This window comes from Miniopterus schreibersii (genome assembly GCF_964146895.1).
Source record: "Miniopterus schreibersii genome assembly, chromosome: X".
NCBI lineage: Eukaryota > Metazoa > Chordata > Mammalia > Chiroptera > Miniopteridae > Miniopterus > Miniopterus schreibersii.
This window is the reverse complement of record NC_138104.1, coordinates 52,551,360-52,577,979: the sequence shown is the minus strand read 5'-3', so window position 1 is coordinate 52,577,979 and position 26,620 is coordinate 52,551,360. Positions and strand designations below refer to the sequence as shown.

Here is a 26,620-nt window from a genome sequence, read left to right as displayed (position 1 = left end):
TGTTTTCCAGTGTTTTAGGTCTTTTGTGTTGATCTGTTTGCATACATATACATGTTACATTTCCTAAGTCTTAAAAGCAAGTCTATTTCATGGCTGATAGCACGTTATGGTTCTGCCACCTCCATACCTTTGCTCATGTGGTGCTCCCATGCTGGAAAGCCTCCAGGCACTCTCCCTCATCTCTGCCTGAAAAATCATATCCATCTTTCAAAAAACCATCTTAAATTTTACCTCTATCATCTAGAATTCCTGAAAGCTGGAAATGAAGGGACCATCACAGTCTTTCATTTATTTGATTTTTGTTTACTTCTTACAATATGCCAGCTACTATGACAGATGTTAGCACACACACATGATTAAGGTGTGCCCTCTGCCCTTATGTAATAGGAAGCAAAATGATATATGGTATTTTTAATCTAGCTATATTCTTAACCACTTTGGAGTCAACATCAGAATTAGGTTCATTTGTGACTTAAAACCTTAAATAATAGTGACTTAAGGCAAAGATGTAGGCACAGTCCTGAGCTGTAAAAGCAGCTCTGTGACCAACAGGGATCTGATGTACTACCTCAGAGTCTAAGATGGCTGCTCGAGTACCAACTCTCATATCTGTATTCTACCATTCAGGAAGAGAGAAGGGAGGGGAGGAAGGTCCTTGCCCTTCAAAGAGGCTTCTAATTATACTCAATTGGAAATTAAATTAGTACTTAGAAATAAGGTCACATCTAGCTGCAAGAGAGTAAGAGAAAATAAATTTTTATTCTGGGTGGCCTATAACTAACACAAAATCATTATTTTATGAATAAGAAAGAAGGGGAGAATAGATATTGGGGTAAAAGGATAAAGTTTCTACCATAAGGTCGCAGAACACTTTGGGAGGCTGATAAAATTCTGAACAATCCCCCCCCTTCAAAAAATATACCCATTCACACAAGACTATGCATATAATTTCAGAGATTTCACAAGTGCTGAGTATAAAGCAGTGAAGATGACACGAGATCCCTGATGTAATGGAGTTTACAGATTAGTATAATAAACAAGGAAATATTCTCTATGATATCAGGTAATGATGTGCTATAAAGAGTCAAGGAAGGCTTCTATTTAAGGAGATCATTGGTTAAAGGCCCGAATGAAGTGATAAGCACCATATGGGTATATGGGAGAAAAGAATTCAAAATAGGGGAAATAGAAAGTTGTAAAGATCCTGAAGTGAGAGTGGGCAAGGGAATCATCAAGGAGGCCAATATACCTCGAGAAGCTTGTGTGAGAAATGATAGGAAATAAGATCAAAGAGGTGAGGGGGGGATAAGAGAATTAAAGGCCTTTAAGACTATGGTAAGGCCTTTGAATTTTATTCTGCATGCAGTAGATACCGTTGGAAGGTTTCAGAACGTGAATGACGTGATCATTTTGGTTGCTGTGTGGAAAATAGAGTTTGAGGAGAAAAGAGTGGAATTAAGAAGACAATTAGGAGGGAATTCCAATAATCCAGGTATGAGATGATGGTGAAATAGACCAGGGAGAGAAGTAGGATGGCAGGATTAAACATTTCTTGTATCTTTGAATACTCATAACTTAAAAGTATATGATTCCTTAAAATATAAGGTTGTTTTTCACCTCATTTATTCCTTTCAGCAACCTCATTGGGAAGTCAGGGAAAGCATTCAAGAAAAATTTTTAAAAAAGAAAAGAAAAAAAAGTGGAGGACCATAACTTGCTCCAAATCTCAGAGTTATGAAAGCTAACACATCCAGCATAATTTGTTTAGTACTATGTATGTTCTTTGGAGTGTTTGTTATCTCTTTCTGATATGAGATCTTGAGATGATTCTTTTTTTCTTTAATTTTAATTTTGAAATAATTTCATGCTTACTGAAAAACTGCAACCTAAGTACAAATAATCTCTATATACTCTTTATTAGCTTCTCAATATGTTAGCATTTTCTAAAATCAGATTAAAGTTATAAAAATCAATAAATTAACATAGGTTTAATGACCTTTGTATACATATTCAAATTTCACCAATTGTCCTATTAATGTCCTTTATTTGGTCCAGGATCCCACATCGGATTTGGTTGTCAGGTCTCCTTATTCTCTTCCAATCTGTGACAGTTTCTCAATCTTTCCTAGTTTTTTATGACCTTGACATTTTTGAAGAGTATAGGCCAGTTATTTCATAGACTGTTCCTTAATTTTGGTTTTTCTGATGTTACTTCATGATTAAACTCAGTTGATGCATTTGTTGTCAAGGATGGTAAGAAGTGATGTTGTCTTGTTAAGAGTCTTATGATATGCATAAATGCATAACCCCTGGACACAGACAGTAGTTTGGGGAAGGTCTAGGGGTGGGGTGGATACAGGGTGGAAGGGGGGGGAAGGGGACATCTGTAATACTTTTAAAAATAAAGATAATTTTTTTAAAAAATAAAGGAAGAGTCTTACGGTGTCTATTCTATTACTGATGACATTAAATTTGATCGCTTGATTAAGGTGGTGTTTTTTTTTGCCAGCCTTATCCACTGTAAATTACTATTTTCCCCCTTGTAATTAATAAGTAAGTATGCTTTTTTTTACTGATAGGTAAACTGAGGCATGGATATGTGTAGTCACCTACCCAAGGGAACACAAGTAGAAAGTGGTAGAAGGTTTCCTCTCTAAAGCTTGTAATTATCTTTCTCTTCCCCTATATTCACATTGCCTCTTGAAAGATGCCAGGCCTGCCTCTTAAGGCCTTTGCCATGCTGTATTTAGCTTTATTCTGTTCCCCTTAGCTTGTTGGAGTTAAGAGAACAGCAAGCTTTGTGACAGCCTGTGAAGTGAGCTCTCTTCCTCTGGTGCCAGGATCACCATCTAATTTGATAAATGTTATGGAACCCTCATAGCCTTGGTTCCCTTCCCCTCTCCTTCCACCACCTGTGTTCATTTACCATATTTTTTAATGACTCACTACCTTGGAAAGGCTTATTGAAAGAGAATAAGTGATCTTGATACCCAGTTCTGGAAAAAAACATCAGATAAAGAGATTCCTCTCTTATGTTGAGGGTATGATAATGGTGAGGGTGATCATCCTAAACCTTTTGGTCTCTACCATTACTTCAAAACCACTCTGGATGTTTCCCATACAATTTGAAAATTTTCTGGAAAAAAATCACTGATAAGGTTTTTTTTGGTGCCTTTCATCACTCTTGTCTTTTATATCAATCCTAACTCATGATACAGATATGAATTCATTCAGCAGTCTCAGGTTATGAACAGTTTTATGATTTGTGATGAGATAAAACAGGCTTTGGAGTCCAAATAAACAAGTCAAGAGAACAGAACTGGAATGAAGTAGAAAGGAATGGGATGAAGTATGAGGGAGAAGACAGGTTTTAAGAGCAGAACATTCCTATCCCTCAGAAACAGGTCTTGAAATATTCATTATAGGAGAAAGCAAATGAGAATCTTTCAATATTTAACGTGAACACTTGTATGTGTTATTCATATCTGTGTTTTTCTCCTTTGCACGGCATTGCTATGAAAAATTGGAAGGAAGGAAATTAATTTATTGAGCACCCACTATTGCAAAGTCCCTACACATATGTTATCCTATTTAATTCTCACTGTGAATCTATGAGTAGATATTAATTTCCCCAGGAACAATGAATAGCAAAGGAACTTGAACAAGGGCTTAAAGCACAAGAACAATGAATAACAAAAGAGACAAGAGACTAGAATTGGGAGCCTGAAGAGAGATGGGAAAATTAAATTATAAAATGTGAAGTCGAATTTTGCAAGTGAAGGCCTTAACACTCTATTCCCCAACTCCAATAAATAAGGAAATGGAGCTGGAGTGAGTATTGTGGTTACCAAAACTCCTTGATGGTACTGTATGACATGTAACTCGGCCTCCAATCTACCACTTTGAGACCTCAATTTGAATACATTTTTTATGCCTTCTTCCTGTATCAAAAGCACATGACATACCCTCTAAGCACCTCAGTTTCCTTATTTGGAAATATCTCTATTACTACCATTGCTGGTTGTAATACTTCCTAACACCTTCTACCAATAGTAATTTTCACTTAGTCAACAAATATTTATTGTCTGCCATGTGCCATAAACTGTGTGTAATAGGTGCTGATAGTAATTGCAGCAGTGGTTGAGCATGTCTTAAACTCCAGCAACTGTTCCTTATGCTGGATGCAACTATTGATTTTCCTGTCCTTTTGTCTCCCACCTTAGGTTTTCCTGTTCTTGAACCCATGAGCTGTCAGGGAAAACTGTCTCTACTTCATGTGGGACCTGTTAGTTGGAGTTAACAAATGCAGAGTTTTTTTAGGGCTTCCACCCTGTTTCTAGGCAGCATCCTACAATTCCATAGAAGTTGCTCTCATAGAAGCTGATCAACTGGGGAAGCTGGCTCTACCATTTAATTCAACAATGATCTATTAAAAATTTCTCACAGTAGACTCATAGAAAAAAGAAAATATTAGAGCTGAGGGGTTTTAGAGATCTTGTCCAAGCTTCCAGCTTTCCTTTGGTTAACCAAGGTCCCTCTCCATTAGGACAGTTGTAGAAGTGATATGAGATGTGGTTCCCAGTCCCTGGGTATTGAAACTGAAGTCAGAGGTGGAGAGGTTAGGATCGCCACAGAAAGTCAAAGAAAATCTTTTTTTGGTTAATTTTCACCCAAGGACATTTTTTTCCGTTGATTTTTAGAGAGTGGAAGGGAGGGAGAGAAGGGAGAGAGAAACAGTGATGTGAGAAAGACACATTGATTGGTTGCCTCCCACACGTGCCCTAATAGGGGCTGGTTATCAGATCTGCCACCCAGGTATGTGCCCTTGACTAGGAATCAAACCTGCAAGCCTTCTGTTTGTGAGCCGATGCTCTAACCACTGAGTAACACCAGCCAAGATAGAAAGTCAATTTTATTTGACTCTAGGTCCAGACTTATTTACTATCCTGCTGTGAGTCTCCCAAGTCATCTTCTGAGGGTTTTGGAGAGGGTCCAAGTATCTATTTGTTTTGTTTTTGGCCATTGCAGATTGGGCTCCAAGAACAGTAAGATCAATTTAGACAAAAGCAGGTGCTTCTGTGATTTTTAAAAATTAAATTATAGTTGACATAAAATATTATATTATTTAAAGTTATAAAACACAGTAATTCAACATTTATATTCCTTATGATATAATCACCACAATAAGTCTAGCAACCATCTGTCACCATAAAAAGTTATGATAATATTATTTTCCTATGCTATATATTATATCCCTGTGACTATTATTTTAAATGTAACTGGAGTTTTGTATCTCTTATTCTACTTCACCTTTTTCACCTATCCCTCCACCCTCCTTTACCCTGACAACTTTCAGTTTGTTCTCTGTATCTATGAATCTGTTTCCATTTTGTTTTATTTGTTCATTTGTGTGTTTTTTTCTTGAATTCCACAAATAAGGGAAATTATATGATATTTGTCTTTCTCTGTATGAGTTATTTCACTTAGCATAATACCATCTAGGTCCATACGTGTTGTTGCAGATGGCAAGATTTCTTTTTTTTATGGATGAGTAATATTCCATTGTATATATAGTTTACCCATTCATCTACTGATGGACACCTAGGTTGATTTCATGTCTTAGCTATTGTAAAAAATGCTGCAATAAACATAAGAGTGCATATGTCTTTTAGAATTAGTGTTTTTGTTTTCTTCAGATAAGTATTCTGAAATGGAATTGTTAGGTCATATGGTAGTTCTACAGGGTGGGGCAAAAGTATGTTTACAGTTGTGAGTACATGAAATGCAGAATTTATTCTTTTATTATTATTTATTAATTATTGTATTATTTTCCATACAAAAATCTGTTGACCTACTTTTGCCCTACCCTGTATTTTTAATTTTTTTTTTAGGAGCCATCATAGTGGCTGCAAGAATTTACAATCCCACCAAAAGAGCACAGGGTTCCCTTTTCTCCACATTCTCGCCAACACTTTTTGTTGAGCTTTTGAAAATAACTGTTTTGACAGGTGTGAGGTAATATGTCACTGAGATTTTGATTTGCATTTCTCTAATGACTAGTAATTGTAAGCATCTATTCATAGGTTTGTTGGCCATCTGTATGTCTTTGGAGAAATGCCTGTTCAGGTCCTCTGCCCATTCTTTAATTGGTTTGTGTGGGGTTTTTTATGATGAGTTGTATGAGTTATTTTTATATTTTGGGTATTAACTCCTTATTGTATATAAAATTTGCAAATATCTTCTCCCATTCAGTGGGTTATATTTTTGTTTAGTTGATTATTTCCTTCACTGTGCAAAAGCTTTTTAGTTTGATGTAGTCTCATTTTATTTTTTTTTTCCCTTGCCTGAGGAGATATATCAGGAAAATATTGCTAAGACTAGATACATGTTTATAATTAGCCCATGTGTACCACTGTAGGGATGCGTTACGCAAATATTTTTTCCCCTGTTCTCTGTATAAACAAGCATTATCTCCTTGTGTTGCTGGAATGTCTGTAGCCAATATGCTCAGAAGGAGGACTAGAGTATACTTGAGTAATCTGTGTCATCAGATGCTTCCTAAAACCCTCTTGATTTTTTGATATGTCTTTGTAAATGCTAGGACCTTCAAGAAGTTCCTAGAGATGGGTGGAGGTTGTTAGCAAACACAAGTCTTGGCTCTCTCTCTGTTATCTATGTAAAATTACTGAACCTCAGTTTTCTCACCTTTAAATTGAGGATATTACCTATCATTCTGAATTGTTATGATAGTTAATGAAGATGATGGATGTAGCTTGTCTAACACTGTAACATAATAGCAACTTTGTTTTAGAGTAGCCATTGTTATTATTATTACTTAAACTGAATTCTCTGGAACATGGTTTGTGTTATTTTTTTTAAATTCTATCCTACTCCAGTAGTCATCACCTGCTCCTTTTTGCACTATCTACTGTGCCCTTCATTATCGACCATGTTCTTTCTCATTTCTCCTTCATTAGATAGCACATAATTTCTTCCCACTCATTACACCCCATCTATTTTCTTTGGTATCAATTGTTTTAAAATTTTATCTTTATTGTTGAAAGTATTATAAATGTTCCCTTTCCGCCACCATTGATCCTCTCCACCCTGCACCCTTCACCCCAGGCCTTCACTACACCCTTCTCTGTGTCCATGGGTTATGCAAATATGCATATAAGTTTTAGGTCAATCTCTCCCCACCCACCCTCACCTTCCCTCTGAGATTCATCAGTCTGTTCCATGCTTCTATGTCACTGGATCTATTTTGTTCATTGGTTTATTTTGTTCATTAGATTCCACATATGAGTATGATCATGTGATACCTGTCCCTCTCTGACTGGCTCACTTTGCTTAGCATAATACTCTCCACACCACATCATGCTGTCTCATAAGGTAAAGGATCCTTCTTTTTTACTGCTGATAGTATTCCATGATGTAAATGTCCGAGAAGATGCTTGATATGATTTCAATCTTCTTGAAATTTTAGAGACTTGTTATGTGTCTTAACATGTGATTTATCTCTGAGAATGTCCCATGTGCACTTGAGAAGAATGTATATTCTGCAGCTTTGGGGTAAAATATTCTGTTAATATCAGTCAAATCCATCTGATCTAGTGTGTCATTTAGGGTCACTGTTTCCTTAATTTTTATCTGGAAAATCTATCCAGTGAAGTCAGTGGGGTGTTAGTGTCCCTTCTGTGACTGTATTGCTGTCAATTTCTCCTTTAACATCTTCCAGAAGGTGTTTTATTTTCTTCAGCCTATGTGAGTCTTTTGTTTTGCTGAGGGTCTCTTGCAGGCAGCATATATTTGGGTCTTGTTTTCTTATCCATTCAGCTACTCTATGTCCTTTGATGGGATCATTTAATCCATTTATATTTAAGGTTGTTATTCATAGGTACTTATCTATTGCCATTTTATTTTTTTATGCTTATATTTCTCATTCTCTCTGTTTTAACTTCTTATTAAAACTGCCCCTTTAACATTTTTTGCAATTCTGGTTTGGTGATGATAAATTCCTTTAGCCTTGTTTTGTCTGGGAAGCTCTTTATTTCACCATCTATTTTGAATGATAGCCTTTCTGGATAGAGTAGTCTTTGTTTCAGATCCTTGCTTTGCATTACCTTGAATACTTCATGCCATTGCCTTCTGGCCTGTAGAGTTTCTGATGAGAAATCATCTGACAGCCTTATGGGAGATACTTTGTAGGTAACAAATCACTTTTGTCTTGCTGCCTTTAAGATTGTCTCTTTGTCTTTAATTTTGGGTATTTTAATTATGATGTGTCTGGGCATGAGCCTCTTTGGGTTCTTCTTACTTGGGACTCTCTGTGCTTCCTGCATTTGTGTGACATTTTCCTTCACCAGGTTAGGGAAATTTTCAGCCATTATTTCTTCAAACAGGTTCTTTAACTCTTGCTTACTTTCTACCTGTTCTGGCACTCTTATGATGCGAATATTTTTAGGTTTCATGTTGTTCCACAGCTCCCTTAAACTGCTGTCTTGTTTTTTTCATTTTTTCTTTTCTTTTTCTTCTTGGTGCTCTGATTGATTTTTTTTTTTTATCCTGTCTTCTAATTCGCTGATCCGATCCTCAGCCTCCTCTAATCTGTTGCTTATTCCTTCCAATGTATTTTTTATTTCTATGTCATTCTTAATTTCCTTCATAGTTTCCATTTCTTTTCTCATGCTGTTGAGCATCCTTATGATCAGTATTCTGAAGTCTATATCTGATAGATTGCTATTGCTTATCTCCATTTCATTTAGCTCTTCTTCTGGAGAATTCTTTTGTTCTTTTATTTGGGTCTTGTTTTTTTGTCTCCCCATTTTGGCTGCCTGTTTTGATTTGTTTCTATGTATTAATTATATCTGCTAGGACTCCCAGTCTTTTGGATGGTCTCTGGTGCAGGCCAATGTCAGACGCTGTTTGTGACTGGCCTTGAGTACCCAGTTTGTTTCTGCATTCTACAGTATGTGGTTTCCTCTGCTGGGGCTGGGTGTGCTTGGATAGGACCAAGATGTGCACCAAGGTTTGCTTTACCCAGACCTGGGTTCAGAAGCAGATCAGGCAAAGACTCAAAGTACCCAGATACTGTTATTCAGACTCTTAATTAGCCTCAGGCTGTAGAAAGTCCACATTGTGGGTCGACTGATTATTATCAGTCTCTTAAGGAGCCTCTCTCTGGTTATAGACACTCCACAGATTGGGGGGAGAGGTTTTCTAGCAGGGTGAGGCATTTGCTTCCCCCCAAGGCAAAAGCTGCTTGGAAGGTAAATGTCAGCCTGAGAAAGATGTTCTCTGCCGTATGGGGGAGTGACTCAGCACAGGAATCCAGATGGCTGCCCCCTGAGCTCTACTCCCCCAAGCCTGTACCCCTGAATTCTCTTCACATAGCTTTAGTCCACTCTGCTTTCTCTTTGCTGGAGCCCAAGGTGAGTGGCTGCACACAGAAGTTTGTACGCTCGCCCTTCAAGAGGGTGCCTGTATTTCCAGCTGTCCCTCCACGGTAAACAGAAACCCCAATGCTTTTCACAGCCAGATATTATGTGAACATCTTTTTCAGTTCTGGTGCTCTGGGATGGGGAGCCCAGCTTGGGGTGTAGACTCCAAAGTTCTCAGTGGGAACCCTCCACAGCTGAGATATCCCTCTGGATCTTCAGCTGCCTGTGGTAAACCCCCCCCCCCCCCCAGCCCTCTCGCTACTCCGCATTTCTTACCAGTCTCTATGTGGTCTCCTCTTTACGTTCTTGGCTATGAGGGCGCTCTCCTGATAGTCTTCAGTTGAAATTGATTATTTAAAATGGTTTTTCTGTATTTTAGTTGTAATTCCAGTTTGGTCCTGGGAGAGTGTCAGTGGAGCTTCCACTCAAGCCGCTGCTGTCTTGGAATTTCCTGGATTCAAATATTGACAAATTGATTTGTACATAGATGTAGCAGCATAATCTGAGAAACAGATAAAAGCAAACTTAAAAGTTACTATTATATGTTCTTTGCTACCTTATAGAGAAGGAGCAAAAACTGTTGCAGACTTGCAGCCTATGTAAGTGAGAGTCTTCTGATGTAATTAAAAGGCATGGGAAAGAGAAGAGGTTTTGGTATGGAACATAATATGTTTTAGATTATATCATGGAAAGTCCAATAGTTATAGTTTAGGCCAGGAATATCTCTTGACTGCAGATAGCAAAGTGGCTGGATGCTGAAGGGAATTGCAGGAGTATAAATAAAGTTATAAGTATGATCTCTAGTTAAAAGAGCCACAATTACTGAAGAATAAAGCTTGTAGAGAGAAAGACGGAGAGTTGAGGAATGAAGGTACATTAGAGAACAACAAAAATTGAAGATGATAGAGGAATTTGTAAGCTGTCTTGTGCTGTATTTTGTATTTAGGAAGTATTTGCAAGAACATCTTGAGTAATGACCAAGTACAAAATTAGAAATGGACTAATATCAGATACAGAAGATAGAAAACTGATGTAGTAGAATTATATGCCAACTAGGATTATTTCCCAGATACACAACTGAAGGCTTACTTTTTCTAAGCATGCCATATTCTTTTTTTTTATTGTTGACACTGTCACAGATGTTCCCTGTTTTCCATCTGGTCGCCCTCCTCCACTCAGCCCCCATCACAGGCCTTGGACATATTATTGTCTATGTCCATGGGCTATACGTATATACATATATGTTCTTTGGTTCATCTCTTCCAGTCCTCTCCCACCTGACTCCCCTCTCAGGCCTGTCAGTCTGTTCCATGTATCATCCTCTGGTTCTATTTTGTTCGTCAGTTTATTTTGTTCATTAGATTCCACATATGAGCGAGATCATGTGATATTTGTTATTCTCTGACTGGCTTATTTCACTTAGCATAATAATCTCCAAGTCCATCTATGCTGTCTCAAAGGGTAACAGTTCCTTTTTTCTTATAGCCACGTAATATTCCATGGTATAAATGTACTAGGGCTTTTTTATCCACTCATCTACTGATGGACACTTGGGCTGTTTCCAAATCTTGGCTATTGTAAATAATGCTGCTATCAATATAAGGGTGCATATATTCTTTATTGTTTTGTTTCAGAATTCTTAGGATATATTCCCATAATTGGAATCACTGGGTCAAAAGGTAGTTACATTTTTAATGTTTTGAGGAAACTCCATATTGTTTACCAGAGTGGCTGCACCACTTTGCATACCCATCAGCAGTGTACTAAGGTTTCATTTCCTCCACATCCTTGAAAGCATTTGCTGTTTGTTGCTTTATTGATGGTAGCCATTCAGGCAGGTGTGAGGTGATACCTCATTGTAGTTTTAATTTGCATCTCTTTGATGTCTAGTGAAGTTGAGCATTTTTTCATATGGCCCTTGGCCACCTATAGATCCTTTTGGAGAAGTGTTTGTTCAGGTCCTTTGCCTATTTTTTAATGGGATTGTGTCTCTTCCTGGTGTTGAGTTGTGTGAGTTCTTTATATATTTTGGAAATTAACCCCTTGTTGGAAGTATAACTGGCAATTATGTTCTTCCATAAAGTGAGTTCTTTTTTCATTTTGTTGATAGTTTCTTTTGCTGTGAGGGAGCTTTTTAGTTTGATGTAGTCCCATTTGTTTATTTTTTCCTTTGTTTTCCTTTTCCTGTGAAATGTATCAGCTATAATTCTATGCGAGATGTCTGAGACTGTACTGCCTATGTTGTCTTCTAGGATTTTTATGGTTTTGAGACTTACATTTAAGTCATTTATTCTTTTGTATGGTGTAAGTTGGTGGTCTAGTTGCATTTATTTGCATGTACCTGTGCAATTTTCCCAATATTATTTATTGAAGAGACTGTCTTTACTCCCTTGACTGTCTTTCCTCCTTTGTCAAATATTAATTGACCATAAAGGCTTGGCTTGATTTATGGGCTCTCTATTCTGTTTTATTCATCTGTATGCCTGTTCTTGTGCCAGTACCAGGCTGTTTTGATTACAATGGCTTTATAGTATAGTTTGATATCCAGTACTGTGATCCTTCCAACTTTGTTCTTTTTTTTTTTAAATTCTCATTTTTAAAAAATATATCTTTATTGATTTAAGAGAGAGGAAAGGAGAGAGAGAGAGAGAGAGAGAGAGAAAGAGAAACATCAATGATGAGAGAGTCATTGATCGGCTGCCTCTTGCACGCCCCTGACTGGGGATTGAGCCCACAACCCGGGCATGGGCCCTGATGGGGAATCAAACCCCAATCGCTTGGATCCTAAGCCTACGCTTAACCCCTGAGCCACTCTTGGCTGGGCTTCAACTTTTTTCTTCTTTCTCAAGTGTGCTGCAGCTATTCAGGGTCTTTTTTGGATCCATATACATTTTTGGAATATTTCTTTTAGATCTGTGAAATATGCCATTAGTATCTTAGTTGGAATTGTGTTGAATCTGTACATTGCTTTGGGCAGTATAGACTTATTAATGATGTTAATTCTTCCCATCCATGAATATAGTATATGCTTCATCTTCTCTCTGCCTTCCTCTATGTATTTTTTCAATGTCCTATAGTTTTCTGATTACAGGTTCTTTACTTCGTTGTTTAAGTTTATTCCTAGGTGCCTTATTTTGTTGTTGTTGTTGCAATGGTAAATGGGATTGTATTTTTAGTTTCTCTTTCTGAGATTTAATTATTTGTGTATAAAACTGGGACTGATTTCTGGATATTAATTTTGTATCTTCCCAATTTGCAGAATTTATTTATTAAAACTAAGAGTTTTTTGGTGTAGTCTTTAAGGTTTCTTACTTACAATATCATGTCATCTGAGACTAATGACAGTTTTACTTCTACCTTCCTAATTTGTGTTATACCCAGTTTTCACAAGATTAATTCACACAGAGACCCAGTTGAGCTTTTGGAATTTATTCAGCCAGTGGCTACGAGGGGGCTCATGCCTTAAACAGACTCGCAGTCCTGAACAGTCTTCACAGAGAGAATATAAAGGCAAAAACCACATTCTGTTTGGCTAAGGGGGGCAGGTGAGGGACTAGTGAAGTGGCAGACAGAAGCTAAGATAAGCATTAATTAACTTTCTTGATTAACTATTCCCTGGAATTTACTCCCTGGAATTTTTATAGGCAAAAGCCTTTGACAAAGTTTACAAAGAGCCAGGGGAGGGGAAGAGGTCATTGTTTACCAAATTTTGTTGCTCTTGCTTATCTTCAAAGTAGCAGTTGTAAAGGCTGAAATGGGAGTGCTATACTTCATTTGGATGCCTTTTATTTCTTGTTTTTGTCAGATCACTGTGGCTAAGACATCCAGTACTAGTGATGAAAGTGGACATCCCTGTCATGTAGCTGATCTTAAGGGAAACGATTTTAATTTTCCCCATTGAATATGATGTTGGCTGTAGGTTTTTCGTATATGGCCTTTATTATGTTTAAGTATGAGCCCTCTACTCCCACTTGCTGAGAGTTTTTTATCATAAATGGGTGCTGGATATTGCAAAATGCTTTTTCTGCATCTATTGATATGATCATGTGATTTTTATCCTTCATTTTGTTTATGCAATAGATCACATTTATTGATTTGTGAATATGGTACCAAACTTGCATCCTCAGAATATATCTTACTTGGTCACAGTGTATAATCTTTTTAATGTATTGTGCAATAGAGGACTTGCTGTTATCTAGATTATGAAATATTAAGAGAGTAAGGGAGAGTATTTCAGTCTCATTTCTGGTACTTGCTCCAGCTGTGTCGTGCCTGCCTCTTTGGAGCAGCATATAGAAGCAGACATAGTACCATTTTACCTTGGACCAGTGTCACCACAAGAAGTTTTTAAAAACTAGGGGCAAAGACAACTGATGCTTAACTGTTTTATAAGAACTCATTTGGACTATCTAAATGTTGACCATGTCTAGAGCTCTGAGGCCAGAGTGATTGATTTTCATAAATAGAGAGAAAATGGTGGATAGTTTTCAGAGAAATAAACAAGGAGAAGAGAGGGAGGGTAAACCCACCCATCTATCTTGATTAGTTAAATCAATCTTGGTGATGAATGGAGTAACATATGTCCCTTGTAAATCACCTTCACATCTACCAAAGCCTTCAGCATCCATAACATTACTACAAATTTTAAAATGGTTCATGTATATCACCTCTTTTAAGCTGCGCACAAACTACTCTGTAAAGTGGATAGAGCTTATTTATTATTTCCATTTTATATATGCGAGATCTTAGGCTTAGATAAAAGGAAGAACTTGCTTATGATCTATATTTCATTAAGTGTCATAGTCAAAAGTAAAAATCAGGTGTTCAGATTCCCTGTCAAGTGTTCCAGCTATTATCCTTGTGGCCTTCTTCAAGGTGGAAGGCTACTTCTGCTCCTCTCCTGAATGCACTGTTCCTCTGCACTCAAGCCCTTTCTCATTTTCTTGTTAGGGAAAAGCTACGAACCTCCTATAGCAGCAGGCAAAGGTCATTTCACTTTCTCTCCACAGAGAGAGTGTTAGCATTTTCCCAGTGTCTTCTGTCATTGCAGTTATGAAAGCTGAGAGATGGGTCAGCCAGGGAATTGTGTCTAGTAGCAACAACTGATGTGGCATAGGAATGTGCAAAAGCCATGAACAGAATTTAACCTCTAACAAATTCCACAAGACCTTGGAGTCCATTGGACTCTCCTTGAAGACCACATTATCCTGATTGGTAAACTCTTCTTTTTCCAGACTTAGCTACCTCTGAGGTTGTTTGAAAGCTCATTATATGCTCAGAGGAGCAGTCCTCAGGGCCATGCTGTCATTCTCTCTCCACTGAGTCACCAGCTCTTACTCTTCCTTAAGACATTCTACTGGCTCTTTCTAAAGGAAAAAGAAAGTAGCTCCTTGTCTTTGGAATTTGGTCCAGAAAGAAGCAATGGTGTGCAGGGATGCGTGGAGCAGAGAGGATGCAGTCTGCTATATAATTTATGTGCTTGGCTGGCCGCCTTATCCTTCCTCTGCCTAGTAGCAGGGAAGGTGTCCTGGCCTACCCACCACCAGACCTTTTTTTTCTCTTTCACAGGCTACCCTCTGGTGGGGCATGGAATCATTGTGTCTCTTTCTTTTGTTAAAATGAAGCACTAGGTGGGGAAGGGACTGAGCTGTCTGATTTCAAACATCTTTTTTCTAAAATTGAACCCCACTAGGCACCAGTTTACCTCTAAAGGACATGTCAGGGTATGAGAGTAGATGCATAATAGGGATTTACTTTTTCCTAAGGCCTTAGCTGCTTTAATTAGAGTAGGCAATCTCATGGTATCCAGAAATCTAACCCTTTCACTAAAAGGGGATTCAAAGACACCAACCCATAATATCCCATTTCCTTTTCTAATTGCCAACATTTTCCACAGTTCAGGTTAGCTTCTTTATTATCTCATTGTATTCTGAAAAAAAATTTAACTTACTTATGCCCTTGAAAGAGCTATTAGCTGAAGACCTTACCTCAACACTTAGACACCATTTTCATCCTGAAGCTTGGAAACTGTGATCTGAGAAGTGGATTAAAAGGGTGCCCCTGAAGAGGATATAAGAGGGTTTTTATCACACTGTAAATAGCTCTTGAGCTGGTGTCTAGAATCAGGCCAGTTTCCTTAAACCCACAGAAAAAGAACAGTTTTGGACTAAGAAGGAGGAAACCTAGAGTTCAGGTTGGATAATGATCCTTAACCAGTTAGGAACCTGAATGTGGATTATGCCTTGTAAAATGCAGTTAAGTTGTATAGGTGAAAGTACTATATAATCACGATCATTAGGACTGGCATTGGACTTCTAGTCTGTGTATATCCTACTTCCTGTACTGCCCTGACAAGACCCACATATGTGTTTGTATTCCCTTTCTTGTGTTTAAGTCTCATCACTGGATTTCAGTGACACTCAACAGATGGAGGAGAGAGAAGTGTGCCCCTTTTCCTAAAGTGTAGCTTCAGTAGAAGTGAACTTTAGTTAAAAGCAAGCCAACAATATATTCAAGGGAGCTTACCCAAAGGTAACAGTAACTAAAACCAACTTCATGAAGATGGAAAACGAAACTCATTCTGAGATCAAATTCAATATAATTTGCTTCAGTCCAACACATTTACCAAGTCTTCTCTGCGCCAAGCACTTCCCAAATATAGTAATAACAAGTTACCATAAAATTACCACAAAGTGAGTGGCTTAAAACTATAGTTATATATTCTCTCATAGGTCTGGAAACCAGAAGTCTGAAATCAAAGTGTTGGCAGGAACATGTTCCTGCTGAAGGCTCTATAAGAGAATCCTTCGTTGCCTCTTCCAGTGTCTGGTGGCTCCATGCATTCTGTGGCTTGATGCTTCATAACACTGGTCTCTGCCTCTGTCTTTACATGGCTTTCTCCCTTCTGTCTCTATATATGTCTTCTCTTGTTCTGTCTTTTATAAGGACACATATCATTGGACTTAAGGTCTAGACTAATCCAGGATGATCTCATCTCAAGATCCTTAAGCTAATTATATCTGCAAATGTTCCTTTTATAAGTAACATCTCACTCACAAGTCTGGGTAGATATGGCTTTTTTGGGGGGGTGGTCACACTTCAGCCCACTACAGGCCATTACCAGTGCCATGTACTCTGCTGAGAGCTTTACTTGCATTATCTCATTTAATATCCACAATTGATGTTCTCAGGGTTCAATTCCTGACTTCCAAGTAGTATGGTATCCGTGTGTGTGTGTGTGTGTGTGTGTGTGTGTGTGTGTGTGTTGGAAGAAGACTTCATACTATTATTAATAATTTGTTGGTTTGTCTAAATGCTCTGTTAGGTATCTGTATGTACTGGACACAGTGGGAATGCAGAGGAGAGACTACTTTCCTGAGTCAGTCTTTTCTAAGGAGCTAAACTGGTGACAAGCTGAGTCCTGATAAATAACTAGAAACACCTTAGGTGGATAATTGGGCAAAGAACACAAACAGAGGCATGAAAACATGAAGGAATAGCCAGGAATATTGGTTGAAAGTGACAGAAATCCATTCAAACCTAACACATTAGAATTGGCTTAGGTAAAATGGAAAGTGTATTTCAAAAGGAAGAGTATAGCTAAACCCCAGGGCCATGTGTTCATTAACAGCTCTTCTATTGATTACCACATACCTGCTTCTTTCACAAGGAAGATGTGGTTATTTACAGTGCATTAAGTCTTTATTGCCAGAGAAGAACCGAGAGGCATTCCCTTTCTGACCCAAAATTAAAAAATAATCACAGGGAAGAGTTTTGATTGCCCTACCTAAAATCTGATGCCCACTTCTAGACCAATCACTGTGGCTAAAGAGGAAGGATTTGTATGAAAATTGCAGCTCTCATACAAACTACATAGTTAAAGGACATGTTTATGGTGAGAGGGATGTCAGGGCTGGTTAGTAAGAAAGGGTAGAGACAAAAATAAGGGAAGGTTCTTATTCTGAGCAATTGTGTAATATGGATAATGAAGTGTCTAATATAAAGAAAATCTAATTTAGAATGGATGGGAAGAAGAAGGGCATAACAGAGATTTTGGAGGAGGAATCTAATAGCAGAGTTTTTTTAACTTGGTACTATTGACATGTGGTGTCAGATGCTTCTTTGTTGTAGGGTGGGGGCTATCCTGTGCATTGGGAGATGCTTAACAGCATCCCTGGCCTCTACCCACTAGATGCCAGTGGCAACCCCCACCCCCAAGTTGTGACAACCAAAAATGTTTCCAAACATTGCAAAATGTCCCCTGGGGATCCAAATCCCCCTCCTGCCCTTTATTAAGAACCGTTAATCTATAGGATTAATTAAATGAATGAGTTGCTTTCTTGGGACTGAGGCTTTAGTTGGTAAAATGGAAAAATGATTAAAACAGAGAGTATTTATTTCAACTCTGCAATCAGATTGTGGAATATTTTAGTATGCCACTGTTACTATGAATTTCTGTGACACTGAATTTCTGCATAAGCATGCAATAAACTCAAGGTGTTTTGATTCTCCTGATTATTGGGTACTGTTACTTTCTCAGCCTTTTGTAATTTATCCCATATGTCATTTGTGTTCTTTATTTTATGCTATTGTTTTTTAATAATAAGATTCTCTGGGGACTTTAGTGTTTGGTAGTTAAGTACATTTACGCTATGGTGAAACTACTAATGATGTAAGCGCTTCTCAAAAGGACCCAACAAAGATTCTGGTGAAGTGATTTTTGAAAAATGATTTTAAATGCCTTAATTCAATAGTTATTACTTAAGAAGCTGAAAAACATGAAACTAAAAAGAAATCTGATAAACTTTCAACCGCAAGTTTTTTTGTTTGTTTGTTTTTTAAAAAAGTATCTTCATTGTTGAAAATATTACAGGTGTACCCTTATTTTCCTCTTTGATCCCTTCAACCCTGCATTCTCCCCCAGGCCTCAACCTTAGATTTTGTGTTATTAGACAAAAGATGATGACCTCATCCTGAGGTTAAAAACCTGGAGTTTGCCTGGCAGGGCTTGGCTTAGCAGTTGAGCATCAACCTAGGATCCAGGAGACCGAAGTTCGATTCCTGGTAAAGGCAGATGCCCAGGTAGGGTTTCCAGGAGGCAGCTGATCAATGACTCTATCATCATTGATGTTTCTATCTCTTTCTTCCTCCCCCTTCTTCTCTCTCTGAAATCAATAAAGATATATTTTTTAAAACCTGGAGTTTATTACGCTAAGTGAAATAAGCCAGTCAGAGAAAGACAAATACCATATGATCTCACTTATATGTAGAATCTAATGAACAAAATAAACTGATGAACAAAATAGAAACAGAGGCATAGATACGTGGAACAGACTGACAGTTTTCAGAGGGGAGGCATTGGGGAGGGGGGGACTGGATTAAAGAAGATGAAGGGATTAGCCAAAGAACATATATGCATAACCCATAGACACAGACAACAGTATGATGATGGCCAGAGGGAAGGGGGGCAGAGGCTGGGTGGAGGCGAGCAAGGGGGAGGAGGAAATGGGGACATCTGTAATAGTGTCAATAACAATAAATTTAAAAGTTAAAGAAAAAAATAAGAAGGCTCTGAGTAGATTTTGTTTGATAAGAATAAGATAACTGAACTATGAGTCAAAAGGAGATAAAACCTCAGTGTTAGAAGAGACCTTGGAGTCTAATTTCCCACCTCATACAAAAATTATTTTATAGCATCTTGGACAAATAGTCATTCAGCTCTTGTTTCAATACTTTCAGTAACAGAGAAGTCGCCATCTGATTGAGCTAAAATATGCATCACTGTCATTTCCACTTTTTGATCCCCATTTTACCCTCTGTTATACACAAAAGTTCCCAAGTAAGAGATCAGCAAATACAAGGAAAAGAGCCACCCCACCCCCAACCAATCATTAACTCCACCTATCACTTTCTATCTTCAAGTGTTCTCTTTTGTTAGGGTAAAAATGTCCTGTTTTTTAAACTATTTCTTATATTACAAGGCTTCCAGAACCTTCATAGTTCTTATCATCTTCCTCTGACCATGCTTCAATTTATAAAGATCCTCCTTAAAACATAGGGTCCATTCTCATACACCAGTGGATATAAATTAGTATATTATTGCTGTGATGGACTTTGGCAAAATATATTAAGTGTCTGGAAAATGTTGGCACACTTTGATCCAGTAATTATGCATCTAAGGATCTTGTCCAGTGAATAAGCAAAGATTTAAACATAAAGATATTCATTGCCACATTGTTTCAATAACAAAACAAAAATTATTATAATGTAACTATTTAACAATAAAAGAATGGTTAAATAAATAATAGAATAACCAATATAATACTGCTATTAAAATTTTTTATGAAGTTTTTAATAATGTGAGAACATGCTAATGATAAAAAGTAAAGTAGAACAAAAACAGGATAAATTGTATATATTTTGTAAGTACAGCTATGTAACAATGTATACATACATAGAAAAAGTACTGTAAATTAATATGTTTTATTCTTCCTAGTGGCTATTTCTGGGTTATAGGTCATTATTATTATTTTTTCTTCATTTTCTCCAATATTTTTGAAAAATGTTCACAATTGGTATTACTTTTATATCAATCAAGAGAAGATTTAGTAATCCAGATCTATTCAGAAACACACTAACTGAGAGTAAGCCCTCAGTCTGTGCTGTTTGCAGCTGGACCCCTAGTGTCTAGCACAGAATAGATACTATTAAATATTAAATGTTTGATTAAATGAATGAAAGCACTAGCTACAAATGGACTTCATGTGGATCACTAAGTTCCTTAAAGTCTTTTTCATATGTCCTTACCTGAGGCAGAAAGAGCCACCTACAGTGACAGAGTATTAGTAAATATCAGGGACCCTGATGAGCACATGTGGAACCTGGGAACCTGACAGCTGCGGTTCTCTCACATATCTTAAAAAGAACACCCGAAGAATCTTAGCATAGCCTTTTTGGCTCTAAGTATCTCCAATAGAAGAGATCTAAGCCTTGATATTCAATCCAATAATAAGCAATCAGTTGAGCAAGGTGTCGCCTATGAACTTCATTTATAAAATGAGAGTAATATTAATACCTACCTCATAGGGTTGTTGTAAACATTAAACAAGCTAAATACAGTGCTTGGCATATAGTAAGTGCTGCGTAAGTATTTATTATTAAAATTATTGTTTGTTGAGTATCTACTCTGAGCCCAGCACTGTGCTAATCTCTGAGAAGAAAACAAAGTTATCCAGTGCACTCAGTTCCAAGGAAGTTGGGATGGGAGAGGGGGAGGGCAAGCTACTCTTCTCTGTAGCTTCAAAGCAGATTGTTTGGTCATGATACTGATGACAGGCCAGAACTTTACATTTATGTCTTCCTATGTCCTCCTTTCCTTCCCATAGTTACACCCTGCCACATTTACCTATGTAAGCAAAAACTGGAATCCTAGGAAAGGCTTCATTGTGACCCAACTCTTATCACTTCTACAGCAGCATGCTCCAGTGCATTGCCGAAGTTAATGGGAAAACACACAGGTCATTCTATCTCCCACAGCCTCTGGGTATGTGATCTTGTATTTTTAGATTAGAAAATGAGAGCCTGCTGCTCCTGGTAATCACTTCCTATTTGTATAAACCTTACTTCAGCTACAATCTCTTCCATATTATTTAATAACTAGTGATTCTAAGCTTTTATTTTAAGAACTGGATATATCTCAGTAGAAAAAGCCCAGACTAACTTCTGCTACTTTATTCTCTTTGACTATTTTCAGTTGCCTGATCAACTGATCCATAAAAATCAATGGTTTGTGAGTGTCTAAGTTTATCCATGGAAAGCTTTTGAAATGATGGTGCATATTGTGGCTAAATAATAGACGTCTTGGAAGTTAAATCACTGCTGCCCTTGTATAAAAGTGAAGATGGGCTTCTAACTCAGGGAAGACCCTTTACTCAGAGAATTCAGAAATGTAGCAAAATTAGCCACAGAAGGGCTTAATGGCTTTAGATTAGTAGGAGGAAAAGCTTCCTGATGGAGAATTTATTAAACTGGGTATATGATTTCCTAAACAGGACTGCAGAATCCTTTTTACAGAAAAACCTCAAAAACTAGAAAGATAAGCCTTGCCACCACCACCAAGCCTCTTGATAGAGTTTATATAAAATCTTGTGGTTTCTGACTCCTGGAACCTTCTGGTTTGGTTTTGAGTCTACATTTCCATCTAAGAAAGGGAATGAGAAACTTAGAATTCTAAGAAGTAGTCCATAATCCAGATTTTTGTCTCTTGCCTTCTTTGTCAGTATTATCATGCCACCTGTTATATTTTTCAGAAACCAAGAGAGAAAATATCTCCATCAGATACAACTACCAGAGACTTCTAATAGGAGACACCCTTTTCCTGCAATGTGTTGTCGAGACCACATTCAATGGATGAATCAAACTGAACTGGGTATTCAATTGGCAAGATGTAAGGACAGTGTCCCTGCTCTAAATTTTCACAAATCTGCCCACATCCTCTCTTCCTGCCATTCCCACTCAGTTCCTGCTTCTGGTCAAGAACCAAACAAAGTGCTAAGCACATCAACAAAGTTGAATAATAAGCAGCTTCCACATTTAAAGGAAGCCATTCTTGTGGGGGACTTGCATTTCATTTTGGACCATATCATGGTTCAGTAGTTACATATGTAATGTAATAGAAGTGCAGGAAAAGTGTAAGCTCTTCATAGTGATTTTCTTTTGCTTCCTGTTGAGCTGTGACAAGTTATGTACCGAAGATTGCTCAATAATCTCAACTAAAATTATTCTCTATTTTCTTTCTCACCTCACAGTCAAAGACAACAGTCAGGTGTTATGAAATTAAAAGAAAATTATACCAAGAATCCCCCGTGTACAAGAGCTATAGTAACTTGGCCATTTGGAATGCAACTATGGAAGACAAGGGTTTGTACATTTGCAGGGAAGACAACAATACTGGCCTGCAAGCCAACATCACCATTGTAATGTACTGTACATAATACTTTTATTCTTGACTCTTCCCTGAGGACTGGCCTGCCTACTTCCTTCCCATTATATATAAGGAATCGCTCAGACATATCTTCATTTTTTTCTCCAGTATTATGGTCTCTAAGGCTTACAGTCCCAATGCTCTGGTGCTTAAATCAGAAAGGCTAGCAAATGTAATGCAGTCCTTTTCTGTTCTTTCACTCTGGCATGGGGATTGTACACTGGGGAGCCTGGTGATTTAACTTACATGATTTTACATTCTGTTGGCTAGTTACAGATGTATGTTTTAGGAACTTAGGGTGAAGTAGCTCATCAGTATTCTGGACCATATAAAAACTAGATTCTTGAATCTTCTATCTTCTTTGCCAGTTTTCTGTGTGATCTTGAATAACTTGCTGCACCTCCTTGAGCTTCATTTTTCTCATCTATTATCATCATCATTTTTTGCTTCATCATAATATAATGTTGGAGGGTGCTTCTAGCTTGTTTCTCTGAAATCAATGTGACCATAGATTTCCTAGCAAAAAGAATTAAGCTTAACTTGATTACCTAGTGTTCATTTTTTACAAACACACATATACATATGTACATATACACACATACATATACTAACACATGCTCACACAAACACATTAATACCCATATTCATCCTAGCACAGTTATATAAACATACCTAATATTTGCATGCATACATAAAAACCCTAAGCCAGAAATACTAATATCTATCCACACACAAATGCTTAAAAATACAAACACACACAGTTTGAGTTTATTCTGTAGTAAAAAATTTAACCACTTAAGCTCAATTCAACCTTCTACATCCTAGTTTATAAGGTAACCTACTTTAGTTCTCTAAGCTTCTGGGCTCCATATAGCCACTGACATCAGTTGGGTTGCCTTCAACTTCAAGCAAGAGGAAACCTGACTAAAAATAGCTGAAATAATAAGGACAATTATCTCATACAACAAGGAGTCCTGAGGTTTATAGTTCAAGTGCTGACTGACTTAGTAGATGATCAATGTCCTCTACAGGCCAGGTTCTTTTCCTTGTTTTACTCTAACACCATCATTATCTTCAAAATGCCCCTCATGCTTCTACAGTCCCAGACCTCATATGCCAATGATAGTGTCTTAGAGGCAGGAAAAAGTAAAAATCACACAACTTATGTATATTTTTGACTTTTAAAAATCTTTCCCAGAGGTCCCCTAGCTAAATTCTCCTTTTGTTCTATTGTTCATAAATATATTACCTGCCATGTCTAAATAATTACCAAGTAAGGAATAAGATCAACATGATTGGCCTACTTAGGTGGTTCTCAATTCATGGGCAGTACTGCCTCTTGGGGGTATTGGAAATGCATGAGGGCAATATGTCTTTGTCAGAATGGCTGGGGGATACTACTGACAATGATTGGACAGAGCAAGTATTATAAATATTCATCAATGTTCAGAACAGTATTGGACAAAAAAGAATTATCCCTTTAAAATTGGATAGGTACATGCAAAACAATCAAACTAGACCACTAAATTACATCATACACAAGAATAAACTCAAAATGGATAAAAGACTTAATTATAAGTAACAAAACCATAAAAATCCTAGAAGAAAACATAAGTAATAAAATCTCAGACATCTCTCATAGCAGTATTTTCACTGATACATTGCCTAGAGCAAGGGAAACAAAGGAAAAATAAACAAATGGGACTACATCAAACTAAAAAACTTCTACCAAGAAAAGAAAGCATCAACAAAATGAAAAGGGAGCTCACTGCATGGGAGAACATATTTGTCAATGAAACATCTAATAAAGGGTTAATTTCCAGAACATACAAAGAACTCATACAACTCAACACCAGGAAGAGAAACAATCCAATTAAAAAATGGGCAAAGGACCTGAATAGAGACACTTCTCTAAAAAGAACATACAGATGGCCAATAGACATATGAAAAAATACTCAGTCACTAATCATTAGAGAGATGAAAATTAAAACAACAATGAAATATCACCTCACACCTGTCAGAATGGCTACCATCAATAAATCAAACAAGTGCTGGCAAGGATGTGGAGAAAAGGGAACCCTAGTACACTGCTGGTGGGAATGCAGACTGGTGCAGCCACTATGGAAAACAGTATGGAAGTTCCTCAAAAAATTAAAAATTGAACTGCTATTTGACCCAGCAATCCCACTTCTGGAAATATATCCTAAGAAACCAAAAAGACCAATCATAAAGAATGTATGCACCTCTATGTTCATAGAAGCATTATTTACAGTAACTAAGATCTGGAAACAGCCCAAGTGCTCATCAGTAGGCATTGGTGGTATAGTGGTGAGCATAGCTGCCTTCCAAATGCTCATCAGTAGATGAGTGTGTAAGAAAGATGTGGTATGTTTACACAGTGGAATACTATGCAACTGTAAAAAAGATCTCTTACCCTTTGAGATGACATGGATGGACTTGGAGACTACTATGTTAAGTGAAATAAGCCAGTTAGAGAAAAACAAATACTACATGATCTCACTTATATGTGGAATCTAATGAACAAAATAGGTCCAGAGGTATGGATGCATGGAACAGAATAGCAAATCTCAATGTAGGGAGGGGAGATAGGAAGAGACTAACCAAATAACATATATGCATAACCCATGAACATAGACAATAGTATGGTGAAGGCCTGGGGTAGGGGTTAGAAAAGGGCCACAAAAAGGGAGAAAATGGGAGACATCTGTAATACTGGCAACAATAAAAAAAGAATTAAAAAATCAATAAACATATCCTTGGGTGAGGATTTAAAAAAAGGAAAAATTTTAAAAAGAATTATCCCTTTAAAAATGCTAACAATGCCTCCCTGCAGTCCACATTGGGAAACACCTACTTATGACAATCAAGATTAACCCCTCTGGGGCTGGGAAGGATGTGATTGCTAGTGGGAAGGGTGAACAAAATTGGGATTCAGCTAAACCTTCTTCCTTTGATTCCATCCCTGTTCTACTTCCAGAGAAATCATTAATCAATGTGAGCTACAAGAGAAGCCGGATTTATGAGGTGACAGCTGGACAAAGTATGCTCAAAATGGGAGTAAGGGTGGATGTTTTCCCTAGCCCTAATGTGACCTCGTAAGTAGGGCCTTTTATCCTGGGTGTTTCTGTTTCCCATAGTCTCTTAATCTCCACCCTTAAGATTTACCCCTTCAGTACATCCTTACTGAGGGTCAATCATGCAACAGACCCTGGGCTAGGTAGTGAAGACTCAGAAATATACTTTAATCCCAATCCTACTTTCAAGGCACTGACAGCCTCAGGAACTAGTGCTTTATCTCCTCCTCCACAGGTTTCTTTGCTTGTTTCACATTCTTTTATTGATCTCTCATGTATTTGGGCAAAAAAGAATTTTCTACTCTGAAAAGAGAGGAGGAGATTAGTTTGGTGAAGGTACCAAGGCCATTGTAGAATTCCACAATCTTAGATTTGGATGGAGTCTTGAAGGTGATCTTCCCAGCATAACAGAGGTCCTTGAAGGATATGGGGTAATACAATAGAAGAAATATGGGCTTTTGAGCCAGATGATCTATGTTCCAGTTCCAGTTCATCAAGTTACCAAGCAAGTTACTTAAACTCTCTAAGTTTCAGTTTCTTTATCTGTAAAAGCTGGGTGGTAATATCCTATGTTATAGAATTGTTCTGAGGATTAAATGATAAATTCTTGGTTTTTAAAATATCTATTGCTTATTAAAGTAGACAGTAGAGAACCATCAAAGACTCTGGAGTCAGGAGTGAGAAATTTGAAGCTAAACTTTAGGAAGATTAATGTGGCCTTATGTGTGTCAAAGGGTTTGGAATGGAGAAAGACTAACAAAATAGCTACCAGTTTATGGGCTTATAGCAATAGTTGATGTGAGACATTGTATGGTCCTGCATAATCTGGAGACAGTGAGAATATAAGCAGAAATAGATTTGGGAAAATTGCAGAGGTAGAAAGTTCTGTATTCAGTATTCAATTAAATGTATGAATCAAAGCCCAAGAATTGGAAATGCTTCGGTTTTCAAGTTTGGTGGAACGTGAGACTGGTAGTACCATTAACAGTCAGGGCTTCATCAGGATAAAAAGGTTGAGTGAAAGGAGCAGGAAAGGAACACCTGGATCAGCTTATTAAGAGGTAGTCAATTAATATTTTGAAATATGGGTCTGGAGCTAATGT

The 26,620-nt window shown here is 37.5% G+C and overlaps 1 pseudogene across 1 annotated transcript in view; it reads left to right on the top strand.

Annotated features, from left to right (window-relative positions):
• Positions 1-26,620, top strand: part of LOC308550957 (vascular endothelial growth factor receptor kdr-like) — a 104,937-nt pseudogene that overhangs the window by 32,717 nt on the left and 45,600 nt on the right. The window contains exons 2-5 of the transcript in view: positions 20,825-20,982; positions 21,749-21,885; positions 22,247-22,424; positions 25,421-25,538. The product of the transcript in view is annotated as a vascular endothelial growth factor receptor kdr-like (transcript). The remainder of the gene's footprint in view (positions 1-20,824; positions 20,983-21,748; positions 21,886-22,246; positions 22,425-25,420; positions 25,539-26,620) is intronic.